The sequence below is a fragment of the Tachyglossus aculeatus genome, chromosome 5 (genome assembly GCF_015852505.1).
Source record: "Tachyglossus aculeatus isolate mTacAcu1 chromosome 5, mTacAcu1.pri, whole genome shotgun sequence".
NCBI classification, from domain to species: Eukaryota; Metazoa; Chordata; class Mammalia; order Monotremata; family Tachyglossidae; genus Tachyglossus; species Tachyglossus aculeatus.
The window spans coordinates 13,047,071-13,073,481 of NC_052070.1; positions in this window are offsets into that span (position 1 = coordinate 13,047,071).

The following is a 26,411-nucleotide window of genomic DNA, read 5'->3' on the forward strand; positions in this document are numbered from 1 at the left end:
TAACAGTGGGCTCACAGTCTAAAAGGGGGAGACAGAGAACAAAACCAAACATACTAACAAAATAAAATAGAATAGATATGTACAAGTAAAATTAATAAATAGAGTAATAAATATGTACAAATATATATACAGGTGCTGTGGGGAAGGGAAGGAGGTAAGATGCGGGGGATGGAGAGGAGGACGAGGGGGAGAGGAAGGAAGGGACTCAGTCTGGGAAGGCCTCCCCATTTTACAGATGAGGTAACAGGCACAGAGAAGTTAAGTGACTTGCCCAAAGTCACACAGCTGACAATTGGCAGAGCCGGGATTTGAACCCATGACCTCTGACTCCAAAGCCCATGCTCTTTCCAATGAGCCACGCTGCTTCTCGAGGGCAGCACAAAGCAAGTGCTCAATATATATGTTTGATTGATTGATCTTTTAGACTGTGAGCCCACTGTTGGGTAGGGACTGTCTCTATATGTTGCCAATTTGTACTTCCCAAGCGCTTAGTACAGTGCTCTGCACATAGTAAGTGCTCAATAAATGCGATTGATGATGATCTTTTGAATTTCCCTGGTACAAGGAAGAAGGACCGACCAGTGAGTAGTGGTTTTTCCTTGCATCTTCCTCCGATTTCTTCCCTTCCCTCTTGATTTTTTTAACGCTGTTTGTTAGGCACTTATGCTGTGCCAGGCACTATACCAACTACTGGGGTAGATACAAGGTAATCGGATTGGACAGTCTTTGTCCCACGTGGGGCTCACAGTCAATCCCCATTTTACAGAGGAGGTAACAAGGCACAGAGAAGTGAAAAGACTTGCCCAGGGTCACACAAAATGGAAAAATAGAGGAGTCAGAATTAAAATCCAGACCCTCTGACTCTCAGGCCTGGGGGTTTTCCCACTGGGCTATGTTGCTTCTCTTCATAATAATAATAATAATAATAATAATAATAATAATAATAATAACATTTATTAAGCGCTTACTATGTGCAAAGCACTGTTCTAAGCACTGGGGAGGTTACAAAATGATCAGGTTGTCCCACGGGGAGCTCACAGTCTTAATCCCCGTTTTACAGATGAGGTAACTGAGGCCCAGAGAAGTTAAGTGACTTGCCCAAAGTCCCACAGCTGACAATTGGCAGAGCTGGGATTCGAACCCATGACCTCCGACTCCAAAACCCAAAGCCTGTGCTCTTTCCATTGAGCCACACTGTTTCCCTTACCTCTCCTTCCCTACTTTCCTCCTCCTGTCTCCCCTTAAAGTCCCACCCAAAATGCCCTAACCCCCACACTTAGAATGAAAAGTTGGAACTCCTGAATGGGACCATCTAACGAAACACAGGCACATAAGCAGTCAAACAGACAACACCAAGGTAACGTGGACACACAAACACACTGAAATAAATACACAGGGGCAAACAGATAAACAAAGGGTTGTATGCACACTCTTACACACACACATACCCAGGTAACCGCACAATAAAGCACACACCGTCAATACATGAATGGAGAAAACAAGCAGATAAAAATCACGCTCTTTGTCTCTTTGTGAAGTGCTTACTATGAGCCAAGTGCTGTGGCGCTTATGAGGTAATCGGGTCAGACACAGTCTCTGTCCCACATGGGGCAAATCATTCGGATTTATTGAGCACTTACTGTGTGCAGAGCACTGTACTAAATGTTGGGAGAGTACAGTATAAGAATTGGAAGATATGATCTCCATCCACAATAATAATAATAATAACGGCATTTGTTAAGCGCTTACTATGTGCAAAGCACTGTTCTAAGCGCTGGGGGGGGGGATACAAGGTGATCAGGTTGTCCCACGTGGGGCTCACAGTCTTAATCCCCATTTTCCAGATGAGGTAACTGAGGTTCGGAGAAGTCAAGTGACTAGCCCAAGGTCACACAGCAGACATGTGACGGGGCCGGGATTTGAACCCATGAATTTACAGTCTACAGACTCCCAGTTAAGAGAGCCTCCCATTTAACTGAGACTCAGAAGTTAATTTAGTTCGCTGTGGACTGGGAATGTGTCTGATGAGAAGCAACGTGGCTCAGTGGAAAGAGCACGGGCTTTGGAGTCAGAGGTCATGGGTTCAAAGCCCGGCTCCGCCAATTAATCAATCAATCAATCGTATTTATTGAGCGCTTACTGTGTGCAGAGCATTGTACTAAGCACTTGGGAAGTACAAGTTGTCAACATATAGAGACGGTCCCTACCCAACAGCGGGCTCACAGTCTAGAAGGGGAAGACAGAGAACAAAACCAAACGTATTAACAAAATAAAATAAATAGAATAGATATGTACAAGTAAAATAAATAGAGTAATAAATACGTACAAACATATATACATATATACAGGTGCTGTGGGGAAGGGAAGGAGGTAAGGTGGGGGGGTGGAGGGGGGAGGAGGGGGAGAGGAAGGAGGGGGTTCAGCTGTGTGACTTTGGGCAAGTCACTTAATCAATCATATTTATTGAGCGCTTACTATGTGCAGAGCACTGTACTAAGCGCATGGGAAGTACAAATTGGCAACATATAGAGACAGTCCTTAACTTCTCTGGGCCTCAGTTACCTCATCTGTAAAATGGGGATTAAGACTGTGAGCCCCCCGTGGGACAACCTGATCACTTTGTAACCTCCCCAGGGCTTAGAACAGTGCTTTGCACATAGTAAGCGCTTAATAAATACCATTATTATTATTATTATTATTATATATTGTTCTGTTATATTCTCCCAAGTGCTTAGTTCAGTGCTCCGCACAGTTAGTTCGCTATGGACAGGGAATGTGTCTGTTATATTGTTCTGTTGTACTCTCCCAACTGCTTAGTTCAGTGCTCCGCACACAGTAAGGACTTAATAAATACGACAATTGATTAAGTTACTTAGAGAGGCAGCATGGCCTAGTGAAAAGAGCACAGGCTTGGGAGTCAGAGACCCTGGGTTCTAATCCCGGCTCCACCACTTGTCTGCCATGCGACCTTGGGCAAATCACTTCACTCTTCTGTGCCTCAGTACTCATCTGCAAAAATGAGGTTTTACTACCTTTTCTCCCTCCTACTTAGACTGCAGGAACCTGATCATCTTGTATCTACGCCAGGGTTTAGTAGTGCCTGACACATTCGTAGTGGAGGCAGAGGTCCTGGGTTCAAATCCCGGCTCCGCCACTTAGCTGTGTGACTTTAAGTGACTTGCCCAACTTCTCTGTGCCTCAATTACCTCATCTGTAAAAATGGGGACTAAAACTGTGAGCCCTCCGTGAGACAACCTGATCACCTTGTAACCTCCCCAGCGCTTAGAACAGTGCTTTGCACATAGTAAGTGCTTAATAAATGCCATTATTATTATTATTAACGAATGCCAGAATGATTATTATTGCCATTATTAGGTCACTCAGCAGGCAAGTGGCGGAGCCAGGACTACAACCCAGGATCTTTTGACTCCCAAGCCTGCCTGCGCTCTGTCATTCATTCATTCATTCAATCATATTTATTGAGCGCTCACTGTGTGCAGAGCACTGTACTAAGTGCTTGGGAAGTACAAGTTGGCAACATATAGAGATGGTCCCTACCCAACAGGAGGCTCACAGTCTAGAAGGGGGAGACAGACAACAAAACAAAACATATTAACAAAATAAAATAAATAGAATAAATATGTACAAGTCAAATAGAGTAATATGTACAAACATATATACATATATACAGGTGCTGTGGGGAGGGGAAGGAGGTAAGGCGGGATGATGGGGAGGGGGAGGAGGGGGTGAGGAAGGAGGGGGCTCAGTCTGGGAACCCCCTACACCACACTGCTATAATTGCACACATACACAAATACAACCCACGATATACATCCATAGAGACACAGAGCAAGTCAGAAGCCAAGAGAAATGAGATTTCCTCAAGAAACAGAGAAGCAGCCTGGCTTAGTGAATCATCATCATCATCAATCGCATTTATTGAGCGCTTACTATGTGCAGAGCACTGTACTAAGCGCTTGGGAAGTACAAATTGGCAACATATAGAGACAGTCCCTACCCAACAGTAGGCTCACAGTCTAAAAGGGGGAGACAGAGAACAAAACCAAACATACTAACAAAATAAAATAAATAGAACAGATATGTACAAATAAAATAAATAAATAGAGTAATAAATATGTACAAACATATATCTATATATACAGGTGCTGTGGGGAGGGGAAGGAGGTAAGATGGGGGGGATGGAGAGGGGGACGAGGGGGAAATGAATAGACTACAGGCCTGGGAATCAGAAGGACCTGGGTTCTAATCCCAGCTCTGCTACTTCATCATCATCATGATGATATTTGTTAAGCGCTTACTGCGTGCCAAGCACTGTTCTAAGCGCTGCGGGGATACAAGGTCATCAGGTTGTCCCCCCGGGGTGGGGGGGGGGGGGCTCACAGTCTTCATCCCCATTTTACAGATGAGGGAACTGAGGCCCAGAGAAGTGACTTGCCCAAGGTCACACAGCTGACAATTAATAATGGCATTTATTAAGCGCTTACTATGTACAGAGCACTGTTCTAAGCGCTGGGGAGGTTACAAACTGATCAGGTTGTCCCACGGGGGGCTCACAGTCTTCATCCCCATTTTACAGATGAGGGCACTGAGGCCCAGAGAAGTTAAGTGACTTGCCCAAAGTCACACAGCTGACAATTGGTGGATCCAGGATTTGAACCCATGACCTCTGACTCCTAAGCCCGTGCTCTTTCCATTGAGCCACGCTGCTTCTCTGCTACTTGTCTGCTCCGTGACCTTGGACCAGTCACTTCACTTCTCTGGGCCTCAGTTACCTCACCTAGGACAGGGACTGTGTTCAACCTGATTAGCTTGGATCTACTCCAGCGCTTATAACAGTGCACGACACATAGTAAGCACTTATCAAATACCAAAAAAAATAAAATTAAAATCAACAGCACAGATGCAGCTGACATACAAACACTCCAAGTGAGCCTCATCTATACCCTACACTGCACTCTCTCCTCCAATGTCTCAACATCATAATAAATACGATTGAATGAATAATAATAATAATAAATAATGATGGCATTTATTAAGCGCTTACTATGTGCAAAGCACTGTTCTAAGCGCTGGGGAGGTTACAAGGTGATCAGTTTGTCCCACGTGTGGCTCAGTCTTAATCCCCATTTTACAGATGAGGTATCTGAGGCCCAGAGAAGTGAAGCGACATGCCCAAAGTCACACAGCTGACAATTGGCAGAGCCGGGATTTGAACCCATGACCTCTGACTCCAAAGCCCGGGCTCTTTCCGCTGCTTCATCCCCGTTTGAGGTAGAGGTTGGAGATGACTCATTCATCAATCATAATTACTGAGCGCTTACTGTGTGCAAAGCACTGTACTAAGCACCTGGGAGAGTACAATCTAACAGCAAATAGACACATGCCCTGCCCACAACAAGCGAAAACAACCAAATCTGGCTTGCCAATTTCCTGTCCTATGTAAATGCCCCTGGGATCTACAAATAAGGACCAGAGCTATGTTTGTTCAAACACAGCAGTGGTGTTTATTTGTCATCCCAGGAATGCTCTAAGGTCAAAAGAGGGAAATCTTACACTTCTACCCGCCTCTTCCCTTTGGATTTCCCCAACCCACAGGGATGAGAAAATCCAACCAGTAGCTCAAGGTGAGATCAAAGTGCGCTCCTTCCCTGGCGAGTGTGGTCTGTAGTTACTACTCGGGTCTGAAAGCGAGCTTTCACAAATATCATCAATCATCAATCGTATTTATTGAGCGCTTACTATGTGCAGAACAAATATGGAATAAGAAGTTATTTTTTTACGTAGGCAGTGCATTTGTGTGGGTGGGTGTGTTAGTTTGTGGGAGAAAAGGCCCCGACCATTTAAACAACTGAAACTTCCTTATCGGTAGCGCCACGGCGGCATGAAAACTTTCGGTGTCAAGTGGCAGCAACAGGGACAAAAAGACGGCATCTTTCTGTCAGCGGGAGGGTAGCCGAGCGAGACTGGATGGGGGAGAGGTGGAGCAGAAACTCAGGCAAAGTTAGATCTCTGGGAAATGAAGAGTATCTGTTCCCTGGTGAATACGGAAACTGAAAATTACAGGCTCAGGGTGTACCTAAAAACCACGATTTCATGCCAATTCTATTTACCGGGAGTTGTTCTCGTCTAAAAAAAATGTTGCTGCTTTGTGGAAAATCTTCAGTGTATGATTAAACTCCAGGGATGCTCGATTTCACAGGGATTTTAAAACTAGGACAAGGACACGGCAGCATGGCCTAGTGGATAGAGCACAGGCCTGGGAGTTGGAAGGACCTGGGTTCTAATTCCAGCTCTTTCACTTAATAATAATAATAATAATAATAATGGCATTTATTAAGCGCTTACTATGTGCAAAGCACTGTTCTAAGCACTGGGGGGTTACAAGGTGATCAGGTTGCCCCCCGCGGGGCTCACAGTCTTCATCCCCATTTTACAGATGGAACTGAGGCCCAGAGAAGTGAAGTGACTTGCCCAAGGTCACACATCTGACAAGCAGTGGACTCGGGATTTGAATGCCTGACCTCTGACTCCAAAGCCCGGGCTCTTGCCACCGAACCACACTGCTTCTCTAAACTGTACTATACCATACTGTAATATACGACATGCTATCCCGTTCCCAAGCGCTTAGCACAGTGCTCTACACACTGTAAGCGCTGAATAAAAAAATACGATTGAATGAATGAATGAATAATAATTAGGTATTTGGTAAGCGCTGTGTGCCGAGCACTGTTCTAAGCACTGGGATAGATGCAGCGTGGCTCAGTGGAAAGAGCCTGGGCTTGGGAGTCAGAGGACATGGGTTCTAATCCTGGCCCCACCAAATGTCAACTGTGTGACTTGGGGCAAGTCACTTCACTTCTCTGTGCCTCAGTTACCTCATCTGGAAAATGGGGATTAAGACTGTGAGCCCCTGTGGGACAACCTGATCACCTCATAACCTCTCCAGCACTTAGAACAATGCTTTGCATGTAGTAAACGCTTAACAAAATGCCATCATTATTATTATTATTATGCGAGGTAATCAGGTTGACACAGTCCCCGTCCCACATGAGGCTCACACTCAATCCCCATTTTACAGATGAGGAAACTGAGGCATAGGGAAGTGAAGTGACTTGCCCAAGGTCACATAGCGGACAAGTGGCGGAGCTGGGATTAGAACCCACGACCTCCGACTCTCAAGCCCATGATCTTGCCACTAGGCCATGCTGCTTCATGACTTGTCTGCTGTGTGACCTCAGGCAAATCACTTCGCTTCTCTGTGCCTCAGTTATCTCATCTGTAAAATGGGGATGAAGACTGTGAGCCCCATGTGGGACAGGGACTGTGTCCAACCTGTTTAGTTTGTATCGACCCCAGCGCTTAGAACAGTGCTTGACACATGGTAGGCACTTAACAAATACCACAAGTACTAGAGAAGCAGCGTGGCTTAGTGGAAAGAGCACAGGCTTGGGAGTCAGAGAACGTGGGATCTAAACCCGGCTCCGCCACTTGTCTACTCTGTGACCCAAGTTACTTCATTCATTCAATTGTATTTACTGAGCACTTACTGTGTGCAGAGCACTGTACTAAGCGCTTGGGATGTACAAGTTGGCAACAAATAGGGACGGTCCCTACCCAACAACGGGCTCACAGTCTAGAAGGGGGAGACAGACAATGAAACAAAACGTGTGGACAGGTGTGATCAGAATAAAGCGCTTAGTACAGTGTTCTGCACACAGTAAGCGCTCAATCTGATTGAATGAATGAATGAATGAATAGATGCACATCATTAGCAAAATAAATAAATACTTAACTTCTCTGTGCCTCAGCTACCTCATCTGTAAAATGGGGAGAAAAAACCGAGCCCCACGTGGGACAATCTGATGACCTTGTATCTACCCCAGCACTTGGAACTATGTGCTTGGCACATAGTAAGCGTTTAACAAACACCATCATTACTATTATTAGCTAGTTCTAAAAATCAGTTTTGGGGGAGCGATTCCCTCTTTGGCAATTTTAGAACCCTAAGTGGTATCGGGTTAGCTGCGACTCAGAAGGACGCAGTGTTGGAGTGCAGACAGACCAAATGGGAAGCAGTGTTGCCTAGTGGATAGAACAAGGGTCTGAGAGTCAAAAGGACCTGGGTTCTAATCCTACCTCCTCCAATCAATCAATCAATCGTATTTATTGAGTGCTTACTATGTGCAGAGCACTGTACTAAGTGCTTGGGAAGTACAAATTGGCAACACATAGAGACAGTCCCTACCCAACAGTGGGCTCACAGTCTAAAAGGGGGAGACAGAGAACAGAACCAAACATACCAACAAAATAAAATAAATAGGATAGAAATGTACAAGTAAAATAAATAAATAAATAGAGTAATAAATATGTACAACCATATATACATATATACAGGTGCTGTGGGGAAGGGAAGGAGGTAAGATGGGGGGATGGAGAGGGGGGCGAGGGGGAGAGGAAGGAAGGGGCTCAGTCTGGGAAGGCCTCTCCTCCACTCCTCTGTTGTGTCACCTTGGGCAAGTCAGTACTTCCCAAGTGCTTAGCACAGTGCTCTGCACACAGTAAGCGCTCAATAAATACGATCGAATGAATGAATTTAACTTCCCTGTTCCGCAGTTCCCTCATCTGTAAAATGGGGATTAAGACTGAGAGCCCTATGTGGAACAGGGACTGTGTCCAACCTGATTTGGTTGTATTTACTACAGCGCTGACGACGGTGCTTGACACATAATAAGCATTTAACAAATGGCATCATTAATATTATGGGGAACAGGGACCATGTCAATCAATTGTATTGAGCGCTTACTGTGTGCAGAGCACTGTACTAAGCACTTGGGAAGTACAAGTTGGCAACATATAGAGATAGTCCCTACCCAACAGTGGGCTCACAGTCTAGATGTATCTATCCCTGCGCTTAGTACAGTGCCTCGCACATAGTAAGTGCTTCACTTTATAAGCTCGTTGTGGGCAGGGAATGTGTCTATTGTTATATTGTACTCTCCCAAGCGCTTAGTAGAGTGTTCTGCCTAAGCTTCCCCCCCTTCTGGAGTTTGAGCCCGTTGTTGGGTAGGAATTGTCTCTATTTGTTGCTGAACTGTACTTTCCAAGCACTTAGTACAGTGCTCTGTGCACAGCAAGCGCTCAACAAATACGATTGAAAGAATGAATGAATACAGTTGACTGACTATTAAAAAAAAAGCTGTACCTGAATCAGGTTCAGACACCCCATCCCTGCAATCCCCCCATCTTCTAGGTGGGAGATGACTGATTTTAGAACGAATTCATTCATTCAATCGTATTTATTGAGCTCTTACTGTGTGCAGAGCACTGTACTAAAGCGCTTGGGAAGTAATTGTATTTACTGTGTGCAGAGCACTGCAATAAGTACTTGGGAGAGTACAATACGATGATAAACAGACACATTCCCTGCCCACAATGAGTTTAGGACCTAGAGGGTGAGACAGACATTCATAGAAATAAATAAATGACAGACATGTAATTGGAGCTGGAAGGTTGTTCCACTCCGCTTCCACACCGATAGTAGGTAGACACAATCCCTGCACTTGAGGTGTTTATTTACAATCTAATGAGGAACTGTAACAATGAGCCTAAGATCTCTGGCCTCCCTCTCCTTCAGACAGTGAGTCGTGTGGGATAAGGACTGTGTCCAATCAGCTTATATGGTATCTATCTCAGGATTTAGTACAGTGCTTGGCACCTAGCACTCCCTTTAATGGATATCACTATTATTATCATTCTAATCTCAGCTCTAAAACTTGCCTGCTGAGTGACAATTTCTCTGGGGTTCCTTTTCCCCATTTGTAATATTCATTCATATATATATATATATATGGTCACGGGTTCTAATCCTGACTCCCCCACATGGCTGCTGTGTGACCTTGGGCAAGTCACTTAACTTCTCTGAGCCTCAGTTACCTCATCTGTAAAATGGGGATTAAGACTGTGAGCCCCACGTGGGACAATGTGATCACCTTGTACCCCCCCCCCAGTGCTTAGAACAGTGCTTTTTCATATAGTAAGCACTTAACAAATGCCATCATTATTATTATTATTGTTTATTGAGCGCTTACTGCGGACAGAGAATTGTATTCAGGGCCTGGAGAGTAGGGCACTACAATAAGCAGACACATTCCCTGCCCACAATGAGTTTACAGTCTAGAGGGATCAAATAAGGGGATCAAATATCTGTTCTCCCCGTCCCTTCCCTCAGGGTGTGAGTCCCATGTGGGAGAGGGAATCGGGCCTAATCCAGTGCTTTACACACAGTAAGTGCTTTACAAATCCATACTTACTATTGTTACTGTCTCGGCAAAGTAATATGGACTTCTAATTCGAACTGTTTGAGGAATGGCAAGAAGGGTGCCTTTCGAACAGCAAATTGTGGGGAGCATAATGATACTCTTAATCACTTCACTTCTCTGTGCCTCAGTTACCTTGTAGCCGTCATCTACGGCCCTCCGGGCCCCACTTCCAACTTCTTTAACAACTTTCACCCCTTCCTCACATTCCTTCTCTCCTTCTCCATGCCCACTCTGATCCTCGGAGACTTCAATATCCACATGGATATCCCTAACGACTCCTCTGCCGCCCGCCTTCTATCTCTCCTTGACACTGCTAACCTCTTCCTCCACCCCACCTCACCCACTCACCAACTTGGTCATACCCTCGACCTCATCATCTCCTACCGCTGCACTGTGTCCACCCTCACCAACTCTGTGATCCCTCTCTCTGATCATAATCTTCTCACCTGCCTCCTCACTCACACTCCTTTCCCCTGTAAATCCGCATTACTCCCTCACAGAGATCTCCGCTCTCTGGACCCCACCCATCTTTCGGAGCGCCTCACACCCCACCTCGCCTCCCTCTCCTCTCTACCCAGTCTTGACGATCAGATTACTGCTCTCAACTCTACCCTTTCTACTCAGCTAGACTCGCTCGCTCCCCTTTCCCTTCGCCGCTCTCGCACCACTAACCCACAGCCCTGGATCACTGCCACTGTCCGCCTCCTTCGCTCTTATGCTCGAGCTGCCGAACGCTGCTGGCGAAAGTCTAAACACCATGCCAACCTCGTTCACTTCAAGTTTATCCTTTCCTGCCTTAACTCAGCCCTCTCTTCTGCCAGACAAAACTATTTCTCCTCCCTTATTGACACCCATGCCCATCACCCCCGCCAGCTCTTCCGTACATTCAACTCCCTTCTCAGGCCCCCGGTTCCTCCCCCTCCTCCTTCCCTCACCCCCAACGATCTGGCCTCCTACTTCATTAACAAAATTAAATCCATCAGGTCCGACCTCCCCAAAGTCTCTTCCCCCCTTTCTCCAACCCCCCGGCTCTCAACACTCTCTGCTACTCTCCCATCCTTCCCAGCGGTATCCTCAGAGGAACTCTCCTCCCTCCTCTCAAGTGCTACTCCGGCCACCTGTGCTTCTGACCCCATTCCCTCTCATCTTATGAAATCTCTCGCTCCATCCCTTCTCCCCTCCTTAACTTCCATCTTCAACCGCTCACTCTCCACTGGTTCCTTCCCCTCTGCCTTCAAACATGCCCATGTCTCTCCCATCCTAAAAAAACCCTCTCTTGACCCCACCTCACCTTCTAGTTATCGTCCCATATCCCTCCTACCATTCCTTTCCAAACTCCTTGAACGAGTTGTCTACACGCGCTGCCTAGAATTCCTCAACAACAACTCTCTCTTCGACCCCCTCCAGTCTGGCTTCCGTCCCCTTCATTCCACGGAAACTGCGCTCTCAAAGGTCACCAATGACCTCCTGCTTGCCAAATCCAACGGCTCATACTCTGTCCTAATCCTCCTCGACCTCTCAGCTGCCTTTGACACTGTGGACCACCCCCTTCTCCTCAACACGCTATCTGACCTTGGCTTCACAGACTCCGTCCTCTCCTGGTTCTCCTCTTATCTCTCCGGTCCTTCTTTCTCAGTCCCTTTTGCAGGCTCCTCCTCCCCCTCCCATCCTCTTACTGTGGGGGTTCCCCAAGGTTCACTGCTTGGTCCCCTTCTGTTCTCAATCTACACTTACTCCCTTGGTGACCTCATTCGCTCCCACGGCTTCAACTATCATCTCTATGCTGATGACACCCAGATCTCCATCTCTGCCCCTGCTCTCTCCCCCTCCCTCCAGGCTCGCATCTCCTCCTGCCTTCAGGACATCTCCATCTGGATGTCCGCCCGCCACCTAAAGCTCAACATGTCGAAGACTGAACTCCTTGTCTTCCCTCCCAAACCTTGTCCTCTCCCTGACTTTCCCATCTCTGTTGACGGCACTACCACCCTTCCCGTCTCACAAGCCCGCAACCTTGGTGTCATCCTCGACTCCGCTCTCTCATTCACCCCTCACATCCAAGCCGTCACCAAAACCTGCCGGTCTCAGCTCTGCAACATTGCCAAGATCCGCCCTTTCCTCTCCATCCAAACCGCTACCCTGCTCATTCAAGCTCTCATCCTATCCCGTCTGGACTACTGCACTAGCCTTCTCTCTGATCTCCCATCCTCGTGTCTCTCTCCACTTCAATCCATACTTCATGCTGCTGCCCGGATTATCTTTGTCCAGAAACGCTCTGGACATATTACTCCCCTCCTCAAAAACCTCCAATGGCTACCGATCAATCTGCGCATCAGGCAGAAACTCCTCACCCTGGGCTTCAAGGCTCTCCATCACCTCACCCCCTCCTACCTCACCTCCCTTCTCTCCTTCTACTGCCCAGCCCACACCCTCCGCTCCTCCACCACTAATCTCCTCACTGTACCTCGCTCTCGCCTGTCCCGCCATCGACCCCTGGCCCACGTCATCCCCCGGGCCTGGAATGCCCTCCCTCTGCCCATCCGCCAAGCTAGCTCTCTTCCTCCCTTCAAGGCCCTGCTGAGAGCTCACCTCCTCCAAGAGGCCTTCCCAGACTGAGCCCCTTCTTTCCTCTCCCCCTCGTCCCCCTCTCCATCCCCCCGTCTTACCTCCTTCCCTTCCCCACAGCACCTGTATATATGTATGTATGGTTGTACATACTTATTACTCTATTTATTTATTTATTTATTTATTTTACTTGTACATTTCTATCCTACTTATTTTATTTTGTTGGTATGTTTGGTTCTGTTCTCTGTCTCCCCCTTTTAGACTGTGAGCCCACTGTTGGGCAGGGACTGTCTCTATGTGATGCCAATTTGTACTTCCCAAGCGCTTAGTACAGTGCTCTGCACATAGTAAGCGCTCAATAAATACGATTGATTGATTGATTGATTACCTCATCTGTAAAATGAGGATTAAGGCTGGGAGCCTCATGCAGGACAGGGACTGTGTCCAACCCGATTTGCTTGTGTCCACCCCAGCGCTTAGTACAGTGACTGGCATATAGTAGAAGCAGCGTGGCTCAGCGGAAAGAGCTCGGGCTTTGGAGTCAGAGGTCATGGGTTCAAATGCCGGATCTGCCACTTGTCAGCTGTGTGACTTTGGGCAAGTCACTTCACTTCTCTGGGCCTCAGTTCCCTCATCTGGAAAATGGGTATTAAGTCTGTGAGCCCCACGTGGGACAACTTGATTACCTTGTATCTACCCCAGCGCTTAGAACAGTGCTTTGCACATAGTAAGCACTTAATAAATGCCATCATTATTATTATTATTATATAGTAAGCACTTAAATACCATCATCATCATTATTATTATACTCTGGTTTCTTGCATTCAGTCTTTTAATTGTAGTAATCCAGTCAGCCCCTTGACCCACTGAAACAATAGGCCCTTGCTCTTTTTTTTTTTAACCACTTTTCATGGCAGGGAGAAAGACTGGATCTGTTCTCCCCTTTGAGAGCACAGCCAAGCCACCGTATTTGGTCTGAACTTCTAGCGCCTGTGGTCTTTTATTTTCCAAGGTTTCCAATGGATGAGGAGGAAGAGGATGGCATTTGTTAAGCACTCACTATGTGTCAGGCACTGTTCTAAGTGCTGGAGTAGATACAAGTTAAACAGGTTGGACACAGTCCCTGTCCCACAAGGGACTCACAGTCTTCATCCCCATTTTACAGATGAAGGAACTGAGTCACAGAGTAGTGAAGTGATTTGCCCAAGTTCACACAGCAGATTAGAGACAAGCAGAGAGGCAGCGTGGCTCAGTGGAAAGAACCCGGGTTTGGGAGTCAGAGGTCATGGGTTCTAATCTCAGCTCCACCACTTGTCAGCTGTGTGACTTTGGGCAAGTCACTTAGCTTCTCTGAGTCTCAGTTACCCATCTGTAAAATGGGGATTAAGACTGTGAGCCCCATGTGGGACAACCTGATCACCTTGTATCTACCCCAGCTGTTAGAACAGTGCTTTGCACATAATAATAATAATGATGGTATTTGTTAAGTGCTTATTATGTGCAAAGTACTGTTCTAAGCACTGGGGAGGTTACAACGTGATCAGATTGTCCCACGAGAGGCTCACAGTTTTAATCCCCATTTTACAGATGAGGTAACTGAAGTGAGCACTTGACAAATACCATCATTATTAAGTAGTGGAGCGGAATTAGAACCCAGGTCCTTCAGACTCCCAGGCCCAAGCTCTTTCCATTAGGCAATACTGCTTCTCTAGCCATATAATTACAGACAGGACTTTCCCATGGAATGCTCTACAATAATGATAATATTTATAATAATAGTTGTGGTATTTGTGAAGCACTTATGTGCCAGACATTGTATGGTATGTTGGTATGTTTGGTTCTGTTCTCTGTCTCCCCCTTTTAGACTGTAAGCCCACTGTTGGGTAGGGACTGTCTCTATGTGTTGCCAATTTGTACTTCCCAAGCGCTTAGTACAGTGCTCTGCACATAGTAAGCGCTCAATAAATACGATTGATTGATTGATTGTATGAAGCACTGAGGCAGGCACAAGCAAATCAGGTTGGACACAGTTCCTGTCCCATGTGGGGCTCACAGTCTTAATCGCCATTTAACAGATGAAGGAACTGAGGCCCAGAGTAGTGAAGTGACTTGCCCAAGGTCACACAGCAGACACGTGGCAGAGCTGGAATTAGAACCCAGATCCTTCTGACTCCAAAGCCCATGCTCTATAATAATAATGATGGTATTTGTTAAGCGCTTACTATATGCAAAGCACTGTTCTGAGCACTGAAGCACTGAAAAAAAATAAAGCACTGTTCAGGATACAAGGTGATCAGGTTGTCCCACATGGGGCTCACGGTCTTAATCCCCATTTTCCATATGAGGTAACAGGCACAGAGAAGTTAAGTGACTTACCCACAGCCACAGTTAAGTCACACAGCTGACAATTGGCGGAGCTGGGATTTGAACCCATGACCTCTGACTCCCAAGCCCGTAGTCTTTCCACTGAGCCACGCTGCTTCTCAGGCCACTGATGCCCCGAGTGCTACAAGTTTGTCATTATGAGAGCAGCAGTTGTGTCTTTTTTCCAAGTTCCCAGGTGCTTAGTACGGTACCACAACAGGCACTCGATAAAGGTCCACGATTACAATCAATTCCACCCAAGTTCATTGTTCTGAGTCACAACACAATTTTCATGCAATCACAATTTCCCATTTTTCTTCCAACTTCATCCCTTGAACTTTTTCCATTTAACTTCAACAATACAACTCGGTAATTGTACAACCTTGATGTTAGACCAAATGCCTGCTGTCAAGAAGTTACTCCAGCTACTTGCTTCAAATTCCTTCTATTGTCTGTGAACTTTTGTGGGTGGGGTCAGTGTCTTCCAACTCTATTGTATTCACCGAGTAGTCAAATACCATTGACTGATTAAGCAGAAAAGAAATCAATTTCCTGATTGGACCATAGTCTCAAAGCTACAGGAGTCTTACTTTCTCCAGTTCATATCTAAATGCACCTTAGTCAACCAGTTGTTGAGAAGATCTTGAAGGATATATTTCTGGGTATTTTGTCACCTTCCAAGTCATATTTCCACATTAATAGTCACGCTTTGCTTCCCTGGGTAAAAACTTCCAAAAGACTCATGTTATGCAAGTGCTTCAACAACAACAATCATTGAACTAATCATTAATCATTCATTCATTCAATCGTATTTATTGAGCGCTTTCTGTGTAGGGTGCACCTAAGCAACAGAGACAATCAATCAATCGTATTTATTGAGCACTTACTGTGTGCAGAGCACTGTACTAAGCGCTTGGGAAGTACAAGCTGGCAACATATAGAGACAGTCCCTACCCAACAGTGGGCTCACAGTCTAAAAAGGGGGAGACAGAGAACAAAACCAAACATACTAACAAAATAAAATAAATAAAATAGATAGGTACAAGTAAAATAAATAAATGAATAGAGTAATAAATATGTACAAACATATATACATATATACAGGTGCTGTGGGGAAGGGAAGGAGGCAAGATGGGGGGATGGAGAGGGGGACGAGGGGGAGATGAAGGAAGGAAGGAAGGAGGCAATCCCTGCCCACAAAGGGCTCACAGTCTAGAAGGGGCGAGACAGACATCAAAGCAAACAAACAGGCATCAGTAGCATCAATATAAATAAATAGAATTAGAGTTATATATATATATATATATATATACACACACACACACACACACACATCAGAACAAGTAAAACAGGCTTTAATATAATTAGAATTCTAGATCTGTACATAGATACACAAGTGCGGTGGGGAGGGGGGCAGAGCAAAGGGAGTGAGTTGGGATGAGGTGGGGGGACGGGGGAGCTGAGGAAAACAGGGGCTTAGTCTGGGAAGGCCTCCTGGAAGAGGTGAGCCTTCAGTAGGGCTTTTCAACCATAGTAAAGTGATTGACATTGCAAACAACCCAAAAATGACCTTACTTTGCACAGTTTGACAAGGGGATCCAGGATACTCTTGTCGCCATCAGTGTGTACTTTACATCAACTCAAGGCAGAAACGTTCGGCTTCATTTCCAGAGACACTATCGAATGAAGCAAACCATCCACGATCGTGAAAACAACAACCCAACGGATTGGTGAATTAAATGTGGTGATAGATAAGTGCTCACTATGTGCTAAACGCCGTACTAAGCACCAGGGTTGATTAATACCATTCACTAAGTTTTACAAGATAATCAGCTCAGAAACAGTCCTTGTCCCACATGAGACTCAAAATCTAAATAGGATGGAGAACAAGTATTTAATTCCCATTTTACAGATGAGAATACTAAGGCAAGGAGAAATTAATGACTTACCCAAGGACCCATAGCATACAAGTGATGGAGCAGGGATCGTCTGATTCCCAGGCCCCTCCTCTTTCCACTAGGTCACATTTTTTCCTCAATTCCATCTCATTCAGGTTTCCCTTTTTTATGTTTTTCCTCCCCAGTTAGCTTTCTGAAATGAACTGTAGGTGAACCTACTCCTAGTAAGTCTTCTACGTAAGGCTTTGTTTTGGAGTTAAAATTTCTATAATATTGTGTGAAACACCCTCAAATAAATTGGTTAGTTTGAAATTCAGTGTATCTTCCATTTCTGTCCCTTGTTTCTAAACCATTCTTTTTTGACTCTTTCAATTATAATATTTCTTCCCCCAGTGGAATTCTGGAAGAGTAATCCAATGTAACAATACGTTATTATTGAATCGTCAGACCCATCACCAGAATTATTTCTTATTTAATAGATATTCTCTTCTTCTGTTGAAGCATGGCGTAGGGGAAAGAGCTTGGGCCTGAGAGTCAGAGGTCGTGGGTTCTAATCCCAGCTCTGCCACTTGTCAGCTGTGTGGCTTTGGGCAAGTCACTTAACTTCTCTGTGCCTCAGTTTTCTCATCTGTAAAATGGGGATTAAGACTGTGAGCCCCATGTGGGACAACCTGATTACCTTGTATCTACCCCAGTGCTTAGAACAGTGCTTGGCACATAGTAAGCACTTAACAAACACCATCTTTATTATTATTAAGAGCTAATATGATTACAAAATGGTCGAGGACAGTTACAGCTTTTCGAGACAAAACTGTGCTGCGTTTTGAATGAACATCATGTGGACATTACAAAGGTACTCCTGGAAAGTCGAACTAGAAGCTTTGTAATAGGTAAATCCTCTTCCATTTGAAATTGGCACTTCACGTTTAGTTTGCCCATGACATTTGTGTCTGCTTGATTAATTCATATCTACCTCAGCATTTACAACAGTGCTTGACACAGAGCGAACACATACCAAATATAATAATAATAAACAATACAAAGAACAAAAAAAGCCAGTTTCAAAGTTGTAATAGTCCACCCAAGTACTGTACTCTCCCAAGCGCTTAGGGCAATGCTTTGCACACAGTAGGCATTCAATAAATACAGTCAAATAAATGAATAAAACTGTGAGTACAACATGGAAATGGTAGTACAATTAACCAGTGGTATTTATTGAGCATGTACTATAATAATAATAATGATAGCATTTATTAAGCGCTTACTATATGCAAAGCACTGTTCTAAGCACTAGGGAGGTTACAAGGTGATCAGGTTGTCCCATGAGGGGCTCACAGTATTCATACAGAACACTACTACATACTACATACTGTATGTGTGATACTACATACAGAACACTGTATTAAGCACTTAGAGAAGCAGCATGGCTTAGTGGAAAAAGCCCAGGCTTGGGAGTCAGAGGTCATGGGTTCTAATCCTGACTCCACCCAGCTGTGTGACTTTAGGCAAGTCATTTCACTTCTCTGTGCCTCAGTTCCCTCATTTGTACTTCCCAAGTGCTTAGTACAGTGCTCTGCACATAGTAAGCGCTCAATAAATACGATTGATGATGATGATTTGTAAAATGGGGATGAAGACTGTGAGCCCCATGTGGGACAACCTGATCACCTTGTATCCCCCCCCCACAGTGCTTAGAACAGTGCTTTGCACATAGTAAGTGCTTAAAAAATGCCATCATTATTATTATTATTATCACTTGAGAGAGTACAATATGACAGAATGAGCCAATGGCAGCAGGTAGTTGCTCAGAATGCCACTCCAAATTTACAGTGGGTCACAGAGGGCTTTATGGGCACTTACAGTTAATGTTCCTCCCTTCCATCCTTCTACCTGGTTCCCTCTTGGGCCCTGTCAAACTCTTTTCTCAGTCGCTGAATCCCCATAAACTCCTCACCTGATAGTGGGAAGCTGTATGTCCCTCCTGCAGTTGAAGCTATGGTGAAGGCATTCGTGCACAGGAGTCCTGTCTTTTGAAAAACCCAGACCGACTTCTCCCTAGCCAGGTGTAGCCCTGAACAATAGACTGTGCTATTTGTTTATGCTGCAAGGTTGTGGTCAGTTGAGGCCATTGATGTGGCAGGCCTTCAGCAAGGAAACATTTGAGGGTGTGAATTATCTAGAGACGCTGCAGCTGCAACCAATCTCCTCCAACCCCTTGCAGCTAGGCTCACCAGCTGGTCGACCTTTGGAATCCTTGTGATGGGATTTATGGCGTGATTGCCTCCCCCTTTTTGCCTGTTGAAAGCTCCCAGGAGAAGCTATCGGTGGCTTTTCTCTTTTAACTGCTGGTGTCTCCCCCTTCTAGAATCTCCCTCTTTTAGACTGTGAGGCCGTTGTTGGGTAGGGATTGTTGCTATCTTTCCAAGCACTTAGTACAGATCTCTGCACACAGTAAGCGCTCAATAAATGCGATTGAATAAATGAACCAATAAAATGTTCAGCTGGCTTCTTCCAGTCTTGTAAAACCAAACAACTGAAAAAAACAACCCTTCCCATCATGATCCTGCTTGAGAAGCAGCATGGCACTGTGGAAAGAGCATGGGCTTTGGAGTCCGAGGATGTGGGTTCCAATTCCGGCTCCACCACTTGTCTGCTATGTGACCTTGGGCAGTCCCCTTCGCTTCTCTGTGCCTCGGTTACCTCATCCGTAAAATGGGGATGAAGACTCTGAGACGGCAACTTGATTACCTTGTATCTACCCCAGTGCTTAGAACAGTGCTCGGCACATAGTAAGCGCTTAACAGATACCATCATCATTGTTATTATTATGAGCAGTAAACTTTGTTTATAAACATTTATGGACCCTTCCATTGAGCGTGTGGTTTTTGCTTTCATCAAAAGAAGGAGCTGTTTGCATTTTAAAAAAAAATAGCTTCAGCTGTCATTCATTCATTCAATTGTATTTATTGAGCGCTTACTGTGTGCAGAGCGCTGTACTAAGTGCTTGGGAAGTACAAGTTGGCCACATACAGAGATGGTCTCTGCCCAACAACGGGCTCACAGTCTAGAAGGGGGAGACAGACAACAAAACAAAACATGTAGGCAGGTGTCAAAACCGTTAGAATAAATAGAATTGTAGCGACATGCACATCATTAACAAAATAAATAGAATAGTAAATATGTACAAGTAAAATAAATAGAGCAATAAATATGTACAAATATATACAAGTGCTGTGGGGAGGGGAAGGAGGTAGGGCGGGGGGGGGCGATGGGGAGGAGGAGAGGAAAAAGGGGGCTCAGTCTGGGAAGGCCTCCTGGAGGAGTTGAGCTCTCAGTAGGGCTTTGAAGGGAGGAAGAGAGCTAGCTTGGCGGATGTGTGGAGGGAGACTGAGCTCCTTGTCTTCCCTCCCAAACCTTGTCCTCTCCCTGACTTTCCCATCTCTGTTGACGGCACTACCATCCTTCCCGTCTCACAAGCCCGCAACCTTGGTGTCATCCTCTACTCTGCTCTCTCATTCACCCCTCACATCCAAGCCGTCACCAAAACCTGCCAATCTCAGCTCCGCAACATTGCCAAGATCCGCCCTTTCCTCTCCATCCAAACCGCTACCCTGCTCATTCAAGCTCTCATCCTATCCCGTCTGGACTACTGCACCAGCCTTCTCTCTGATCTCCCATCCTCGTGTCTCTCTCCACTTCAATCCATACTTCATGCTGCTGCCCGGATTATCTTTGTCCAGAAACGCTCTGGGCATATTACTCCCCTCCTCAAAAACCTCCAATGGCTACCAATCAATCTGCGCATCAGGCAGAAACTCCTCACCCTGGGCTTCAAGGCTGTCCATCACCTCGCCCCCTCCTACCTCACCTCCCTTCTCTCCTTCTACTGCCCAGCCTGCACCCTCCGCTCCTCCACCGCTAATCTCCTCACCGTACCTCGTTCTCGCCTGTCCCGCCATCGACCCCCGGCCCACGTCATCCCCCGGGCCTGGAATGCCCTCCCTCTGCCCCTCCGCCAAGCTAGCTCTCTTCCTCCCTTCAAGGCCCTGCTGAGAGCTCACCTTCTCCAGGAGGCCTTCCCAGACTGAGCCCCTTCTTTCCTCTCCCCCTCGTCCCCCTCTCCATCCCCCCATCTTACCTCCTTCACTTCCCCACAGCACCTGTATATATGTATATATGGTTGTACATATTTATTACTCTATTTATTTATTTATTTATTTATTTATTTTACTTGTACATTTCTATCCTATTTATTTTATTTTGTTGGTATGTTTGGTTTTGTTCTCTGTCTCCCCTTTTTAGACTGTGAGCCCACTGTTGGGTAGGGACTGTCTCTATGTGTTGCCAATCTGTACTTCCCAAGTGCTTAGTACAGTGCTCTGCACGTAGTAAGCGCTCAATAAATACGATTGATTGATTGATTGATTGAGGGAGGGCATTACAGGCCAGAGGTAGGACGTGGGAAGGGGGTCGATGGCGGGACAGGTGAGAACAAGGCACAGTGTGGAGGTTAGCGGCAGAGGAGCGGAGGGTGCGGACTGGGCTGGAGAAGGAGAGAAGGGAGGTGAGGTAGGAGGGGGCGAGGGGATGGACAACCTTGAAGCCGAGAGTGAGGAGATTTTGCTTGATTCGGAAGGGGTCAGGTTACCAGGAGTCATCCAATCTATAGTACTTATTGAGCTTCAACTATGTGTAAAGCACTGTGCTAACTGGCCTTGGTCAGTTCACATTTGGAATTTCATGTCTCTTTCTTTGTCTCTTCTTTAATAATAATAATGACGACATTTATTAAGTGCTTACTATGAGCAAAGCACTGTTCTAAGCTCTGGGGAGGTTATAAGGTGATCAGGTTGTCCCAAGGGGTGCTCACAGTCTTAATCCCCGTTTTCCAGATGAGGTAACTGAGGCACAGAGAAGTTAAGTGACTTGCCCACCTGCACCTGTCCAGTGAGTGGACATTAACCGGCTCTGTCCTGCCAGCTTTCCATTATTCAGGAGTTAATAAACCCTTTATAGAGCACTGAGACTCCTTCTGCTTGCTTTATGGCCATTTCATCACCCTTGGTAAAGAGACTCACCCTTCCATTTTGTTCTTTCATTCATCCATTCATTCAATCAAATTTATTGAGCGCTTACTGTGTGCAGAGAACTATAGTAAGCACTTGGGAGAGTACAAGAGAACAATAAACAGACACATTCTCTCACCACGAGTTTACAGTCTAGAGGGTGGGGAGACAGACATCAATACAAATAAATAAAATTACAGATGTCTACATAAATACTGTGGGGCTGGGGTGGTAGTGGGGGAGCAAGGGGAGCAAGTCAGGGGGATGTAGAAGGGAGTGGGAGATGAGGAAAAGTGGGGCTAAGTCTGGGGTGACGATTGTGGTAACTGTTAAGCACTTTATGCCCAGTGCTGTTCTAAGTACTGGGGCAGATACAAGATAATCAGGTCCCACATAGGGCTCATAGTCTAAATAGGAGGGATTTATCTCCATTTTCCAGATGAGAAAACTCAGGCACAGAGAAATGAAGTGACTTTCCCTAGGTCACACAGCAGTTAAGTGGTGGAGCTGGAATTAGAACCCAGGTCCTCTGATTCCCAGGCCTGTACTTTTTCCTCTAGGCTACTTTCCCCAGTGCTTAGCACAGTACGTGGCGCATACTAAGTCCACGTTTATTGCATCATCATCATCATCATCAATCGTATTTATTGAGCGCTTACTATGTGCAGAGCACTGGACTAAGCGCTTGGGAAGTACAAATTGGCAACACATAGAGACAGTCCCCACCCAACGCTTACTGTGTGCAGCACTTGGGAGAGAACAATACAATAGAGTTAGCAGGCTAGGCTTCTGCCTTCAAGGATTTTACAATCCAGTGGGGAAAGAATCCCACAATTACCGTTATTGTTGCTATTATTATTATTATGTAAACTGCTCTTGTAGGGAAGCAGCGTGGCTTAGTGGAAAGAGCACGGGCTTAGAAGTCAGAAGTCATGGGTTCTAATCCCAGCTCCCCCGCTTGTCAGCTGTGTGACTTTGGGCAAGTCACTTCACTTCTCTGTGCCTCAGCTATCCCACCTGTAAAATGGGGATGAAGTCTGTGAGCCCCACGTGGGACAACCTGATAATCTTGTATCTCCCCCAGCACTCAGGACGGTGCTTGGCACATAGTAAGTGCTTAACAAATGTCATCATTATTATTATTGTAGAGAATTGTCATGAAGAGGAGGAGGAGGAAGTGAAACCGGGGTGGTCCATGGTTTTGGGGACTCCAAGGTATTGGGCATCTCCACTACCCAGCAGTTGAGGTCCAGTTGAGCCGGTCAGCTTGGGTAAACTCCTCAAGGAGGCAACCAGGAGCTCGAGCCCTTAGAAGCAGTGTGGCTCAGTGGAAAGAGCCCGGGCTTGGGAGTCAGAGGTTGTGGGTTCTAATCCCGGCTCTGCCACATGTCTGCTGGGTGACTATGGGCAAGTCACTTCACTTCTCTGTGCCTCAGTTACCTCATCTGGAAAATGGGAATGAAGACCGTGAGTCCTATGGGGGACAACTTGATGACCTTGTATCTACCCCAGTGCTTAGAACTGTGCTTGGCACATAGTAAGCACTTAGCAAATACTAACATTATTATTATTATTATTGTTATTATTATTAATGGAAGGTGGGTTGGGCTGGGCTGGGCTGAGGGTAAGGGGCAGCATGGAACTCCTGCCTGTGGTGACATAATAATTAATAATAATTGTGGTATTTGTTAAGCACTTAACTATGTGCCAGGCAGTGTACTGAGCTGAATAATAATGATGGCACTTGTTAAGCGCTTACTATGTGCAAAGCACTGTTCTAAGTGCTGGGGAGGATACAAGGTGATCAGGTTGTCCCATGCGGGGCTCACAGTCTTAATCCTCATTTTACAGATGAGGGAACTGAGGCACAGCAAAGTCAAGTGACTTGCCCAAAGTCACTCAGCTGACAAGTGGTGGAGCCAGGATTAGAACCCATGACCTCTGGCTCCCAAACCTGGGCTCTTTCCACTGAGCCATGAGAGAAACAATGTGGCTTAGTGGATAGAGCACAAGCCTGGGGGTCAGAGGGACCTGGGTTCTAATCCTAACTCCACCACATGTCTGCTGTGAGACCTTGGGCAAGTCACTTCACTTCTCGGGGCCTCAGCGACCTCATCTGTAAAATGGGAATTGAGACCTTATCCAGAATGACTGACTTGTATCTACCCCACTGCTCAGACCAGTGTTTGGCACATAGTAAGCACTTAAGAAGTAGGTGGTTTAGTGGAAAGAGCACGGACTTGGGAGTCAGACATCGTGGGTTCTAATCCTGGTTCCACTACTTGTCAGCTGTTTGACTTTGGGCAAGTCACACAGCTATTTATTTTATTTTGTTAATATGTTTTGTTTTGTTGTCTGTCTCCCCCTTCTAGAGTGTGAGCCCGCTGTTGGGTAGGGACCGTCTCTATATGTTGCCAACTTGTACTTCCCAAGCGCTTAGTACAGTGCTCTGCACACAGTAAGCGCTCAATAAATACGATTGAATAAATGAATGAAGTCACTTGACTTCTCTGTGCCTCAGTTCCCTCATCTGTAAAATGGGGATTAAGACTGTGAACCCCATGTGGTACAACCTGATTAGCTTGTATCTACCCCAGCACTTAGAACAGGGCTTGGCACATAGTAAGTGCTCAACAAATACCATCATCATCATCATCATCAAGATGATGATGATGATGATGGTAATGATGACATGTCTCCTCAGCCCGGTATCCCTCTAGACTGTAAGCTCTCTGAGAGCAGGGGTTCAGCCTACCAACTCTATTACAGTCTCCCAAGTACTTAGAGAAGCAGCAATACTGTGGTGGATAGAGCCCAGGCGGCAGTCAGGAGGTCATGGGTTCTAATCTTGGCACCACCATTTGTCAGCTGTGTGACCTTAGACAAGTCACTTCACTTCTCTGGGCCTTAGTTACCCCATCTGTAAAATGGGGATTGAGACTGTGAGCCCCCCATGGGACAAGGACTGTGTCCAATCCAATTTGCTTGTATCCACCCCGGAGCTTAGTACAGTTCCTGGCACATAGTAAGTGCTTAATAAATACCATAATTATTATTATTATTATTATTACCATGCTCTGCAGAGAGTAAACACTGGATAAATGCCTTGGTTTATTATATTGATTGATGACAGCAGGGCCTTCTCCCCCAGATCTGGCTGGGAGTTCAGATACCCATTGGCTTTTCCCTTGTGGAAGCAGCGTGGCTCAGTGGAAAAAGCCTGGGCTTTGGAGTCAAAGGTCATGAGTTCAAATCCCGGCTCTGCCAATTGTCAGCTGTGTGACTTTGGGCAAGTCACTTAACTTCTCTGTGCCTCAGTTACCTCATCTGTAAAATGGGGATGAAGACTGTGAGCCCCCCGCCCCGTGGGACAACCTGATCACCTTGTTACCTCCCCAGTGCTTAGAACAGTGCTTTGCACATAGTAAGTGCTTAATAAATGCCATTATTATTATTATTATTGTGGGTGGATCCAATGGGCATCTTCTAGACTGTGAGCCCACCTTCTAGACTGCGACTGTGACTGTTGGGTAGGGACTGTCTCTATATATTGCCAACTTGTACTTCCCAAGTGCTTAGTACAGTGCTCTGCACACAGTAAGTGCTCAATAAATACGATTGATTGATTGACTGATTGATTTCCTGCGACAGGATCCCCATGGTAGGATTCCCCACGGCAGGTTCACCCACGGCTGGATCTCCACAGCAGGATCCCCCCCAGAAGAATTCCCGACGGCAAGTCCTCCCTCGACAGATTTCCTCAAAAGCAGGTTCCCCGCCGACAGGCGCAGACAAAGAGATCCGAGCATGGGCGGTTTCCCATGGGCAGTGGGCAGTGGGCAGCTGGCTGGGGAAGGGAGGGGACGGGACACTGGATGTGGAGCCCAATAATGGATGATGGTGGAATAATAATAATAATAATAATAATAATAATAATAATAATAATAATAATAATGGCATTTATTAAGTGCTTACTATGTGCAAAGCACTGTTTTAAGCGCTGGGGAGGTTACAAGGTGATCAGGTTGTCCCACGGGGGGCTCACAGTCTTAATCCCCATTTTACAGCTGAGGTAACTGAGGCACAGAGAAATTAAGTGACTTGCCCAAAGTCACACAGCTGACAACTGGTGGAGCCGGGATTCGAACCCATGAACTCTGACTCCAAAGCCCTGGCTCTTT